Source organism: Schistocerca cancellata, chromosome 8 (genome assembly GCF_023864275.1).
Source record: "Schistocerca cancellata isolate TAMUIC-IGC-003103 chromosome 8, iqSchCanc2.1, whole genome shotgun sequence".
NCBI lineage: Eukaryota > Metazoa > Arthropoda > Insecta > Orthoptera > Acrididae > Schistocerca > Schistocerca cancellata.
In genome coordinates this window covers 71,348,134-71,362,405 of record NC_064633.1, presented here as the reverse complement: position 1 = coordinate 71,362,405, position 14,272 = coordinate 71,348,134, and the positions used below count along the sequence as shown (strand labels likewise).

General features: G+C 40.4%; 1 protein-coding gene across 1 annotated transcript in view; it reads right to left on the bottom strand.

Moving 5' to 3' along the window:
- LOC126095360 (1-phosphatidylinositol 4,5-bisphosphate phosphodiesterase-like) overlaps window positions 1-14,272 on the bottom strand; it is a 419,315-nt gene that overhangs the window by 51,759 nt on the left and 353,284 nt on the right. The window lies entirely within an intron of this gene.

Here is a 14,272-nt window from a genome sequence, read left to right as displayed (position 1 = left end):
TTCTTAATGGCGATGCTGTAGGTGTAGGTGCAAAATTGAGTCCCTTGCTCAATACAGACAGCATCGCATCGTCCAAATTCTTCTCCGTGAGATTGATAACGGAACGTCGTACTATTATCCCTTCTGGCGACAGCTTCTGTGGCAACAGGCGGTCAAATTTTGATATCTGCTGAGAATTAGCATCCTTGTGGATCCTCTCGAACTTGGTCGAAGTCACTCCATCAACCCAGTCCCAAGATACAGGAGAAAGATACCTTGCAACATTTAGAAGTGACTGGTAAAGTTCTGCTGAAATAGCATCTAACCTTCATCTTGTATAGCAAATCCTCTCTTTGACAACAAACAGCATGACTAGCCTTCTCAGTAATCTTCCATGCAGCGGCGGTCTTAATGCAATGAGTCACTCTAGCAGATTTTGGTATAATGCCATGGTCCCAACATCTCAACAAAAACGTTAAAGAATTTAAAAGCTTTGCTCTTTTACCACATAGCTTCTCGAAAGTTCTGATCTGTGAGGCTATCTCCTCCCCGTAAAGGCATCTGATGTGAATTTTAAAATTTTCCTGGCAAATTGACTGTTCAAACAAATTTCGGGCTTGCAGCCGGTCGTCGTACAATACCTCACATGATATTTCAACTGGGCACCTGCCAGTCATCTTCAGGTGAGCCATCGCAGACTCGCGAAAACGTCCTCCATTCCGCAATAAATAGCGCGCTGTAGGTATATTTTGCATGCGTCGAAAACTTGATAGATGGACCACACTGCCCGCTGGCAGCGCCCTCCCTGGTGAAGTGGCAGAACTCAGTAGCCTTCTGCGTTGTTGTTTGCCATAGCCATCGGCACACTCCGTCATCTTTGATTTGATAAAATTGTGGAGATGATGGGATTTGATGCACTGTCCAGCTGGTAGCCGCTGTCACGGTTCAACAGATATTCTGCCAGGTGTATTTCTACAGATTCTTTAATAATGGAGTCCCAGAAAGATGTTGCTGTGGACAAAATCATTGTTTTCTCATACTCCATTGAATGTCCAGTGGAAATACAATGTTCAGCAATAGCGGACTTGCTTTGCTGCAAAAGGTGGGTGTAACGCTGATGTTTAAAATTCACATTAGATGCTTTTACGGGGAGGAGATGGCCTCACAGATCTGAAGTTCTGAGAAGCTACATGGTAAAGAGCAAAGTTTTTAAGCTCGTTAACCTTTTTATTGAGATGTTGGACCGTGGCATTATACCAAAATTTGCTAGAGTGACTCATTTCATTAAGACCGTCGCTGCACGGAAGATTACTGAGAAGGCTAGATATGCTATTGTCAAAGAGAGGATTTGCTATACAAGATGAAGGTTAGATGCTATCTCAGCAGAACTGTACCAGTTACATCTAAAGGTTGCAAGATATCTTTCTCCTGTATCATGGGACTGAGTTGATGGAGTGACTTTGGCCAAGTTCAAGTGGATCCACAAGGATGCTAATTCTCAGCAGATATCAAAATTTGACCGCCTGTTGCCACAGAAGCTGTCGCCAGAAGGGATAATAGTACGACGTTCCGTTATCAATCTCATGGAGAAGAATTTGGATGATTCGATGCTCTCTGTATTGAGCAAGGGACTCAATTTTGCACCTACAGTTACAGCACCACCTTAATAAGTTTTTTGAGAGGTGTTGAAGAAACTGTACAACATCTTCCTTTGGATGCTGCAGAAGAAATAAGAAGGGAAACTTGCCATGCTCTCTTGAAGGCCCCTACTCAATGCAGTAACTTAACCCCTGCAGAAAGGGCTGCATTATGAAATCTGAGAGGAGGCCCGGACATAGTGGTATTGAAAGCTGAAAAAGGTAATGCAACTGTTTTGTTACCTCATGGTGTGTATAAAGATAAGATGTATGGTCTGCTAAGTGACTCTCCCTATAGGAGCATTGATTACGATCCTACAGGACGTGTACAACGGAACACTTCAGCACTATTAAATTCCTCCTCCTTACCGCAGGAGACCATCAAGAGGTTAAGATCACATAGTTGTGTACCTCCTAGACTGTATGGCCTTCCTAAGGTTCATAAAGAGGGTCTTCCTCTGCGTCCAACAGTGAGCAACGTTGGAGCTCCTACATATGATTTAGCAAAACATCTTGCTTCCTTGCTGAGACCTTTCGTGGGCAAGTGCTCACATCACACAAGCAACTCAGCTGATTTTATCAATAGACTGGTGGCTCTCCGTCTTAGTAGTGTAGACATTCTAGTAAGTTTTGATGTGGTCTCACTTTTTACAAAAGTTCCTCTTGCAGATTCTTTGACACTGATTGGTAACATGTTTCCTTTTGATATCACTGCTTTGTTTAGGCAAGCTCTTTCCTCAACTTATTTCATGTTTAATCAAGAATATTTTGAACAGACTGAGTGTCGCCATGGGTAGCCCCCTGTCTCCCTTGGTGGCCAACCTTGTTATGGAGGATTCTGAGGAGAGAGCGCTTGAATCAGCTGCCATGAAAACAACAGTTTTTTGGAGTTATGTGGATGGTACATTCATAGTGTGGCGTCATGGAGAAGACAAATTAATGGAGTTTCTACATCACCTCAACTCCATTCATAGCAACATCCGGTTCACCATGAAAGAGAAAGATGGTTGTTTGCCTTTGTTGGATGTCCTGTTTTGAAGGAAGAATGATGGTTCTCTAGGGCATTCAGTTTATCGGAAGCCCACTCATACTGATTTGTACCTGCAAGAATCGAGTTGCCACCACCCATTGCAAACCATGAGTGTGCTTAAAGAACTTATTCATAGCACTCATACTGTCTCATATCTAGATAGCTTACCTCAGGAACGTGCCCATCTAAAGACAGTATTCAGTGAAACTGTTTATTCTACCCAGCAGATTAACAGGGGACTAAGAAGCAAGAAGTGGATAAAGAGGAGAACATGCGGGAAGATTGTATTTAGTTTAAGAGATATGTCAGAAGAAGACTTCATGGATAGTGTTAAGTTCTTAGGTATTGTTATAGATAGTAAATTGACTTGGGAGCCACATATTAAATACATTAGCGCAAGGCTGTCTAGAGTGGTTTATTTGTTAAGGAATTTAAAAAACCATGTACCTGTGGCCTATGTAAGATCGGCCTACTTTGCTTTTCTTCAAAGCATTATATCTTATGGTGTAATAGCTCACACCTTCAGGACATTTTGGTACTTCAGAAGAAAGTAATTCGAATGATCACAAACAGTGATAAACAGGCCCACAGCACACCACTGTTTATGAACTTAAAAATATTAACTGTTATAAACATGTATATTTACACTGTCCTACTCCATATAAAGAGCAACATATCAGAATGCCAGTGTAGAAGAGATGTACACACCCATGCAACCAGAAATAGTAGCCATCTGGACATACATTACTACAGATTATCCAAGTCACTGAACAGCCACGAAGTGGTGGGTGTGAAGATGTTTAACAAACTGCCTCTAGACTGGGTAGAAGCCCCATTTGATTTATTTAAAGTCAAATTATTCAGTTGGTTAGCTGCAAATCCCCCCCATGAACCATGGACCTTGCCGTTGGTGGGGAGGCTTGCGTGCCTCAGCAATACAGATAGCCGTACCGTAGGTACAACCACAACGGAGGGGTATCTGTTGAGAGGCCAGACAAACGTGTGGTTCCTGAAGAGGGGCAGCAGCCTTTTCAGTAGTTGCAAGGGCAACAGTCTGGATGATTGACTGATCTGGCCTTGTAACAATAACCAAAACGGCCTTGCTGTGCTGGTACTGCGAACGGCTGAAAGCAAGGGGAAACTACGGCTGTAATTTTTCCCGAGGGCATGCAGCTTTACTGTATGATTAAATGATGATGGCGTCCTCTTGGGTAAAATATTCCGGAGGTAAAATAGTCCCCCATTCGGATCTCCGGGTGGGGACTACTCAAGAGGATGTCGTTATCAGCAGGAAGAAAACTGGCGTTCTACGGATCGGAGCGTGGAATGTCAGATCCCTTAATCGGGCAGGTAGGTTAGAAAATTTAAAAAGGGAAATGGATAGGTTAAAGTTAGATATAGTGGGAATTAGTGAAGTTCGGTGGCAGGAGGAACAAGACTTCTGGTCAGGTGACTGCAGGGTTATAAACACAAAGTCAAATAGGGGTAATGCAGGAGTAGGTTTAATAATGAATAGGAAAATAGGAATGCGGGTAAGCTACTACAAACAGCACAGTGAACGCATTATCGTGGCCAAGATAGATACGAAGCCCACACCTACTACAGTAGTACAAGTTTATATGCCAACTAGCTCTGCAGATGATGAAGAAATTGAAGAAATGTATGATGAAATAAAAGAAATTATTCAGACAGTGAAGGGGGACGAAAATTTAATAGTCATTGGTGACTGGAATTCGAGTGTAGGAAAAGGGAGAGAAGGAAACGTTGTAGGTGAATATGGATTGGGGATAAGAAATGAAAGAGGAAGCCGCCTGGTAGAATTTTGCACAGAGCACAACTTGATCATGGCTAACACTTGGTTTAAGAATCATGATAGAAGGTTGTATACATGGAAGAACCCTGGAGACACTAAAAGGTATCAGGTAGATTATATAATGGTAAGACAGAGATTTAGGAACCAGGTTTTAAATTGTAAGACATTTCCAGGGGCAGATGTGGACTCTGACCACAATCTATTGGTTATGACCTGTAGATTAAAACTGAAGAAACTGCAAAAAGGTGGGAACTTAAGGAGATGGGACCTGGAGGTTGTACAGAGTTTCAGGGAGAGCATAAGGGAACAATTGACGGGTATGGGGGAAAGAAATACAGTAGAAGAAGAATGGGTAGCTTTGAAGGATGAAGTAGTGAAGGCAGCAGAGGATCAAATAGGTAAAAAGACGAGGGCTAGTAGAAATCCTTGGGTAACAGAAGAAATATTGAATTTAATTGATGAAAGGAGAAAATATAAAAATGCAGTAAATGAAGCAGGCAAAAAGGAATACAAACGTCTCAAAAATGAGATCGACAGGAAGTGCAAAATGGCTAAGCAGGGATGGCTAGAGGACAAATGTAAGGATGTAGAGGTGTATCTCACTAGGGGTAAGACAGATACTGCCTACAGGAAAATTAAAGAGACTTTTGGAGAAAAGAGAACCACTTGTATGAACATCAAGAGCTCAGATGGAAACCCAGTTCTAAGCAAAGAAGGGAAAGCAGAAAGGTGGAAGGAGTATATTGAGGGTCTATACAAGGGCGATGCACTTGAGGACAATATTATGGAAATGGAAGAGGATGTAGATGAAGATGAAATGGGAGATACGATACTGCGTGAAGAGTTTGACAGAGCACTGAAAGCCCTGAGTCGAAAGAAGGCCCCCGGAGTAGACAACATTCCATTGGAACTACTGACGTCCTTGGGAGAGCCAGTCCTGACAAAACTCTACCATCTGGTGAGCAAGATGTATGAAACAGGTGAAATACCCTCAGACTTCAAGAAGAATATAATAATTCCAATCCCAAAGAAAGCAGGTGTTGACAGATGTGAAAATTACCGAACTATCAGTTTAATAAGCCACAGTTGCAAAATACTAACACAAATTCTTTACAGACGAATGGAAAAACTAGTAGAAGCCAACCTCGGGGAAGATCAGTTTGGATTCCGTAGAAATACTGGAACACGTGAGGCAATACTGACCTTACGACTTATCTTAGAAGAAAGATTAAGGGAAGGCAAACCTACGTTTCTAGCATTTGTAGACTTAGAGAAAGCTTTTGACAATGTTGACTGGAATACTCTCTTTCAAATTCTAAAGGTGGCAGGGGTAAAATACAGGGAGCGAAAGGCTATTTACAATTTGTACAGAAACCAGATGGCAGTTATAAGAGTCGAGGGACATGAAAGGGAAGCAGTGGTTGGGAAGGGAGTAAGACAGGGTTGTAGCCTCTCCCTGATGTTATTCAATCTGTATATTGAGCAAGCAGTAAAGGAAACAAAAGAAAAATTCGGGGTAGGTATTAAAATCCATGGAGAAGAAATAAAAACTTTGAGGTTTGCCGATGACATTGTAATTCTGTCAGAGACAGCAAAGGACTTGGAAGAGCAGTTGAACGGAATGGATGGTGTCTTGAAGGGAGGATATAAGATGAACATCAACAAAAACAAAATGAGAATAATGGAATGTAGTCGAATTAAGTCGGGTGATGTTGAGGGTATTAGATTAGGAAATGAGACACTTAAAGTAGTAAAGGAGTTTTGCTATTTGGGGAGCAAATCATCTGATGATGGTCGAAGTAGAGAGGATATAAAATGTAGACTGGCAATGGCAAGGGAAGCGTTTCTGAAGAAGAGAAATTTGTTAACATCGAGTATAGATTTAAGTGTCAGGAAGTCATTTCTGAAAGTATTTGTATGGAGTGTAGCCATGTATGGAAGTGAAACATGGACGGTAAATAGTTTGGACAAGAAGAGAATAGAAGCTTTCGAAATGTGGTGCTACAGAAGAATGCTGAAGATTAGATGGGTAGATCACATAACTAATGAGGAAGTATTGAATAGGATTGGGGAGAAGAGAAGTTTGTGGCACAACTTGACCAGAAGAAGGGATCGGTTGGTAGGACATGTTCTGAGGCATCAAGGGATCACCAATTTAGTATTGGAGGGCAGCGTGGAGGGTAAAAATCGTAGGGGGAGACCAAGAGATGAATACACTAAGCAGATTCAGAAGGATGTAGGTTGCAGTAGGTACGGGGAGATGAAGAAGCTTGCACAGGATAGAGTAGCATGGAGAGCTGCATCAAACCAGTCTCAGGACTGAAGACCACAACAACAACATAGCTGCAAATCCTTGTTACTCACTTCAGGAATTTTATGACTGTAAAATATCATAGTGGTACTGGTTTGGAGAGTGCAGCATAATTTCTTTAACTGAGTAATTTATGATGCAATGTTTTCATATTATTTCATTTTAAATATTGTATTTGATGGGAAACCAATAGTAACATATTGATCTCCAACCCATGTATAAAGGATGGTCCATTGATCGTGACCGGGCGAAATATCTCACGAAATATGCGTCAAACAAAAAAACTACAAAGAGCAAAACTTGTCTACCTTGAAGGGGGAAACCAGATGGCACTCTGGTTGGCCCACTAGATGGTGCTGCCATAGGTCAAACGGATATCAACTGCATTTTTTGAAATAGGAACCCTCATTTTTCATTACATATTCGTGTAGTACATAGAGAAATATGAATGTTTTAGTTGGACCACTTTTTCGCATTGTGATATATGGCGCTGTAATAGTCACAAACATATGGCTCACAATTTTAGACGAACAGTTGCTAACAGGTAGGTTTTTTAAATTAAAACACGGAACATAGGTACAATTGAACAGTTTATTTCAGTTGTTCCGATGTGATACATGTATCTTTGTGAACTTATCATTTCTGAGATATTACCTGTAAATACCACATTAATGCAATAAATGCTCAAAATGATGTCCGTCAACCTCAATGCTTTTGGCAATACGTGTAATGACATCCTCTCAACAGCAAGTAGTTTGCCTCCTGTAATGTTCGCACATGCATTGACAATGCGCTGACACATGTTGTCAGGCATTGTCGGTGGATCACGATAGCAAATATCTTTCAACTTTTCCCACAGAAAGAAATCCGGTGACTTCATATCCGGTGAATGTGCGGGTCATGGTATGATGCTTTGATGACCAATCCACCTGTCATGAAATATGCTATTCAATACGACTTCTTCACGCGAGCTATGTGCCGGACATCCATCATGTTATAAGTACATCGCCATTCTGTCATGCAGTGAAACATCTTGTAGTAACATCGGTAGAACATTACGTAGGAAATCAGTGTACATTGCACCATTTAGATTGCCATCGATAAAATGGGGGCCAATTTTCCTTTCTCCCATAATGCCGTACCATACATTAACCCGCCAAAGTCGCTGATGTTCCACTTGTCGCAGCCATCGTGGATTTTCCGTTGCCCAATAGTGCATATTATGCTGGTTTACGTTACCGCTGTTGGTGAATGACGCTTCGTCGCTAAATAGAACACATGCAAAAAATCTGTCATCGTCCCATAATTTCTCTTGTGCCCAGTGGCAGAACTGTACACGATGTTCAAAGTCGTCGCCATGCAATTCCTGGTGCATAGAAATATGGTACGGGTGCAATTGATGTTGATGTAGGATTCTCAACACCGATGTTGTTGAGATTCCCGAATCTCACGCAGTTTGTCTGCTACTGATGTGCGGATTAGCTGCGACAGCAACTAAAACACCTACTTAGGGATCATTGTTTGTTGCAGGTCATGGTTGATGTTTCACATGTGGCTGAACACTGTCTATTTTCTTAAATAACGTAACTATCCAGTGAACAGTCCAGATACTTGGATGATGTCGTCCAGGATACCGAGCAGCATACGTAGCACACGCCTGTTGAGCATTTTGATCACAATAGCCATACTTCAACACAACATCGACCTTTTCCGCAAGTGGTAAACGGTCCATTTTAACACGGGTAACGTATCACGAAGCAAATACTGTCCGCACTGGCAGAATGTTACGTGATATCACGTACTTCTACGTTTGTGACTATTACAGCGTCATCTATCACAAAGCAAAAAAAGTGGTTCAACTAAAACATTCATATTTCTTTACGTACTACACGAATATGTAATAAAAAATGGGGGTTCCTATTTTAAAAAATGCAGTTGATATCCGTTTGACCTATGGCAGCACCATCTAGCGGGCCAACCATAGCGCCATCTGGTTTCCCCTTTCAAGCTAGACAAGTTCCGTTCTTTGTAGTTTTTTCGTATGATTGATGCTTATTTTGTGAGATATTTGGCCCAGTCACTATCAATGGACCACCCTGTATATGCTGTATAACTTGTATATATGTAACTTTGTCAATTGCTGTAATAGCTAAACAACAATAAAATTTCATTAACTCATTCAATCTTTAGCTTTTCTTCCTTTTGTTGCAACACTTCATTTAAAATAGCAAGAATCCTCTGAAAATTTATGGTTTCCTGCCCACCATCAAAGATTGCAGACCTTGTGCGATCAGTAAAGGACAATCTGTTACTACGAAAGGCCGGAATTTACAAGATACTGTGCCAATGCGGTATGGCTTATATAGGTCAAACCACATGCACCGTGAAAGAACGCTAGACTGAACACCAATGTTACACCCACCTTTTGCAGCCAAGCAAGTCCACTATTGCTGAACATTGTATTTCCACTGGACAGTCAATAGAGTATGAGAAAACAATGATTTTGTCCACAGCAACATCTTTCTGGGACTCAATTATTAAAGAACCCATAGAAATACACTTGGTGGAAAATCTGTTGAACTGTGACAGCGGCTACCAGCTTGACAGTGCATGGTATACCATCGTCTCCATGATTTGCTCAAATCGAAGATGACAGAGTGCGCCAATGGCGGCGGCAAACAGCAACACAGGCAGCAACTGAGTTGTGCTACTCCACCAGGAAGGGCGCTGCCGGCGGGTAGTGTGGTCCATCTATCACGTTTTCGACACATGCGCAGAATAGTTACAACGCACTATATATAGCAGAACGGAGGACGTTTTCACCAGTCTGCGACGGCTCACCTGAAAAAAATGGTTCAAATGGCTCTGAGCACTATGGGACTCAACTGCTGTGGTCATAAGTCCCCTAGAACTTAGAACTACTTAAACCTAACTAACCTAAGGACAGCACACAACACCCAGCCATCACGAGGCAGAGAAAATCCCTGACCCCGCCGGGAATCGAACCCGGGAACCCGGGCGTGGGAAGCGAGAACGCTACCGCACGACCACGAGATGCGGGCGGCTCACCTGAAGATGACTGGCAGGTGCCCAGTTGAAATATTGTGCGAGGTATTGAATGACGACCGACTGAAAGCTTGAAATTTGTTTGAACAGACAATTCGCCATGAAAATTTTAAATTTCACATGATACAGAACTGCTTGCCAGTACTTACTTTCAGAAGAAATGTTAGTACTGCCCCAAACCTGAAAACATTAGTTTTAGGCACTGTGATCCACAAGTATCTTACGTGGAAAGTTCATATCAGCTACATCGGTAATAAGATTAACTACATCACTTACTTATTAAAACATCCCCCAATGGTAATAACTACTCCTGTACTACAACAAAACTACTGTAGATTAATCCTCTCACCTCTGCAATATGGGACTAATTCAGGTTGGGAAATAATTACAATTATGTTCTTAAAAGAGAACTAAGGAAATAGCATAATGAACTGAGACATTCAACATTACAGTCAATGAACCAGAAATGAAATTAAATGATCATATGGCGCTGATGGCCGGGAGTCCCCAAATGGGGATGTTTGGCTGCCTACTTGCAAAATCTTTTCAGTCGACACCAAAATGGATGACTCGCTTGTCGATCATGATGAAATGATGATGAGAACAACACAACACCCAGTCCCCAAGTGGAGAAAATCTCCAACCCAGCCACAAATTGAATCCACTGTGTGGCATCCAGGTGCACTGACCATGAATCAAGGGGTCAAACGTGAGCCAGAGGTGATGATCTATGATATTGAGCAATGAAGAAACAACAATATGGAAAGGATAGACTGCTATTCACCACACACAGGAGAAACTGAGTTGTAGACAGCCATGACGCAAAATAATAAATTGAAATAGTTATGAATGAAAAAGTATTTTACACTCATTTCAACATTTCTGAATTCCATTACACCTGGCCTCTTTTATGTATAATCCAAATAACAATATATTGATGGTAATAAATGGTGTATCAGAAGGAAACTTCTCTAATATGAACTATAAAATTACAAGGAGACAAAATAGGTGGCCAGTATTTCTTCTTAGGAGGTAAAATTCCATGTACTGACAATACACACAGCAAAGTAGAAAAAAACTATTACATCTTTTGGAACTTTAAATTCATTCCTAATGAAGAAAAGTGGGACAAGATGGGGGGAGGTTATAAGAGAGGCCAGGTCACTCAGGCTCCAGGATGAGAGGGACCATCCTGTTGTGAGAACAAGGAGAGAAAAAGAAGAAGAAGGAGGCTTCCGAGATAGCAGGAAGTCAAAAAAGGTACATAAATGAAAAATGAATAGAACAGTGCAATTAAAAACTGGTGGGAAAGTGGAAAAGGAGACATAAAAAATCAAAATGAAAGAAAAGAGAGAGAAACATGTAGATAAAACAAGTAAAAAGCAATTAAATAAACAAATGAAGAAATTCTTAATATGGGCTACCATTATCGTCAAATTGTTCTATGTAATAAAACTATCCCCTGTTCTACATAATAAAAATTATTATTTGACATTAGCAAAAATAAAGTTTGAGACTTGCAGGTGATTTAATTGGAACAGCATACCAATGCACATCACCAGGAGACTTACTTTCATCTGATAGCATGTAGGAAGTAATTGGTTTTTAAAATACTGAACTTTGGATTTGGAGTGATTAGGGCTTGGTTTGTAGATTAAATAACTTGACAACTTTTTGTCTTTGATCTTATTTTTATTGTTTCCAGTAGCACCAGCTGCAAACACACTTTCTACATCTACATCTACATCCATCTCTGCAAATTACTGTAAAGTGATTGCACAGCATATATCTCGTTCTATCACTTATTTATGGCTTTTATGTTCCATTCACATATGGAGTGTGGGAAGAATGACTACATTAATTGCAGTACACACAGAGGAATTTAAACAATCTTGTCCTCATTATCTCTATGGAAGTGGTTCTTGAGAGGTTGTAGTACATTCCTATAGTCATAATTTAAAGCCAGTTCTTGAAACTTTCGTAAGTAGACTTTCTAAGGCTAAGTTACATCTAACTTCAACAATCTGCCAGTTCAGCTCTTTTGCTATCAATGTGATACTCTCCCACAGGTCAAACAAACCTGTGAGCATTCTTGCTGCCCTTCTCTGTAAATGTTCAATGTCCCCTGTTAGTCCTATTTGGTACATGTCCCACACACTTAAGCTATATTCTAGGACAGGTCACACAAGTAGTTTGTAAGTAATCTCCTGTGTAGACTCATTCATTTTCCCTAGTGTTCTAGCAATAAAGCAAAGTCGACTACATGCATTACCCACAACTGAGACTATGTGATAATTCCATTTCATGTTCCTACAAAGTGTTGTAGCAAGGTGCTTCTATGAGTTGACTGATTCCAACTGTGACTCACTGATTACTCATAGGATATTATACTGCCATTTTTTTTTACATTTAAAGTAGGCTGCCAATAATTGAACCCCTTTGAAATCTTGTCAAGTTCTTATTGAATATTCGTGTAGCTTCTTTCAGACTACTTCATTATAGATAACTGTGTCATTTGCAAGGTCATTAATACATGACATGAACAGTAAAAGGCCAAAGGACCGCCAGGCCCGGATATAGAGGAGGGGAGGGGTGGGGGGGGGGGAGGGGCAATAAGGTATATCTGCCCTGGGTGGCAATTTCTGGGAGTGCCAAATTCATATTCTTGAAGAAAAAATACCTTGTTTCACAAAGCACTTAGTATCCAGCTTACATTGGTCTATCAATTATTCATATGATTTTGAAATGCATCCCTGTTGGTTTTTGAGCATTTTTGAACACAGTCTAAATTTATTTACGTGATGTCTCTGCCGGGGCAATCCCCGTCACGTCTAGAAATAAAAAAAATTTCTGCAGACAAAATGGGATGGTCCTATACGAGCTGAGCTGAATAAACCACAATGGGTGAATGCCAACTGCTGCTTGTTTATGTGGTTGACTGGGTGTGCGAATGATCAGCATTGTTATAATTATTAGCAAAATCTATAGATTCAAACTACCAGAGTAGAAATAAATAACTAAAAGCAATAACAAGTAAGAACAATTACATATTATCTTCTCAGTGTATCCGAGAAAATGAAATTTTGATAGAAAATTTGTGCCAGATCACTACACTACCAAGGACCAGTTGTACAGTCCTCAGTAAGCAGACACTTTAGTTAAGTTCTCAGAACAGTGTGGAAAACAAGTTGTACAAACATGGAATAATGCTGAACTGGAAAATAAATGCAGTATAACTAAACCAGTGAGTCTGGCAGGGTTAGTGAAGTTAACCGCCGCACGGGATTAGCCAAGCGGTGTAAGGCGCTGCAGTCATGGACTGTGCGGCTGATCCCGGCGGAGGTTCGAGTCCTCCCTCGGGCATGTGTTTGTCCTTAGGATAATTTAGGTTAAGTAGTATGTAAGCTTAGTGACTGATGACCTTAGCAGTTAAGTCCCATAAGATTTCACACACATTTGAACATTTTTTTGAAGTTAACCAAAGAACAGTTTTGACAATGGCAGAAATAGTTGCAGAATCGGTGATGGCAAGATTCTTAAAATGAGGAAGGAGAGGAAAGGAGGCATCACACAAATTATATGGAAGAATATTTCCATTTAAAATTTATATAAAGAGTTCATACTACTACTTTTCAATTCCATGCCTGAATCTGGAGCACATGAATGAACTGTGAAACTATTTCCTAACATAAATCTTTTTCCTTGTAGTAGGCCTAATAGACATTTGATTTTGGTACTTCATGAATTGTATTCTGTCATGTTATTTATGTACACGAGGTATATAAAAAGGAACATTTGTGCCAAAATAGTCTTGCTTATTTGGAATGTGTTACAACTTCTGCAATATTAGAAAGGCCTATTTTGTTTTACCTAATAGACAGTGAGAAAACGAACATAACAAAATTCAGAAACCACACCAGTCTTGGGTACTATTCATATTAACAGCTTTTTCAGCGTTAGACAATGACATTTTGATTTTTCATTTAACAAAACATTTGATAAACTTTGATGAGGTAATAGATTATTTCACAGAAAGGAAAGCATACCATGTAAAGCTGTAGCAAGATTACAGAGAAAAAAAAAGGTACTGTCTTGCTTGTGTCTTGTCTTTACTGGTTTTATGTTTCCTATATTTAATTTTGTCACACAAAATAGAAAGTTATTAGCTAACAGGCAACCAGGAGCGTACATTTTCTGAAGAGTTCTTATTCTCCCAGTTAAAAAAAATCTCACAATTAATACTGGGTGGGATTATTTATAAGGAGGGTAGGATGTCAAACTGGCCAACTGGGAGCAGGAAAGGCACCACAGAACATTTTAATTCCCACTCTCCTGAATATAGGCTTGATGGCTTCCATTATAAAATACATGCTTTTGAATTCCACAGAGCAAAATATAGTGACATACGATTGAAGAATGCTGCGTAAAGAGGTGTG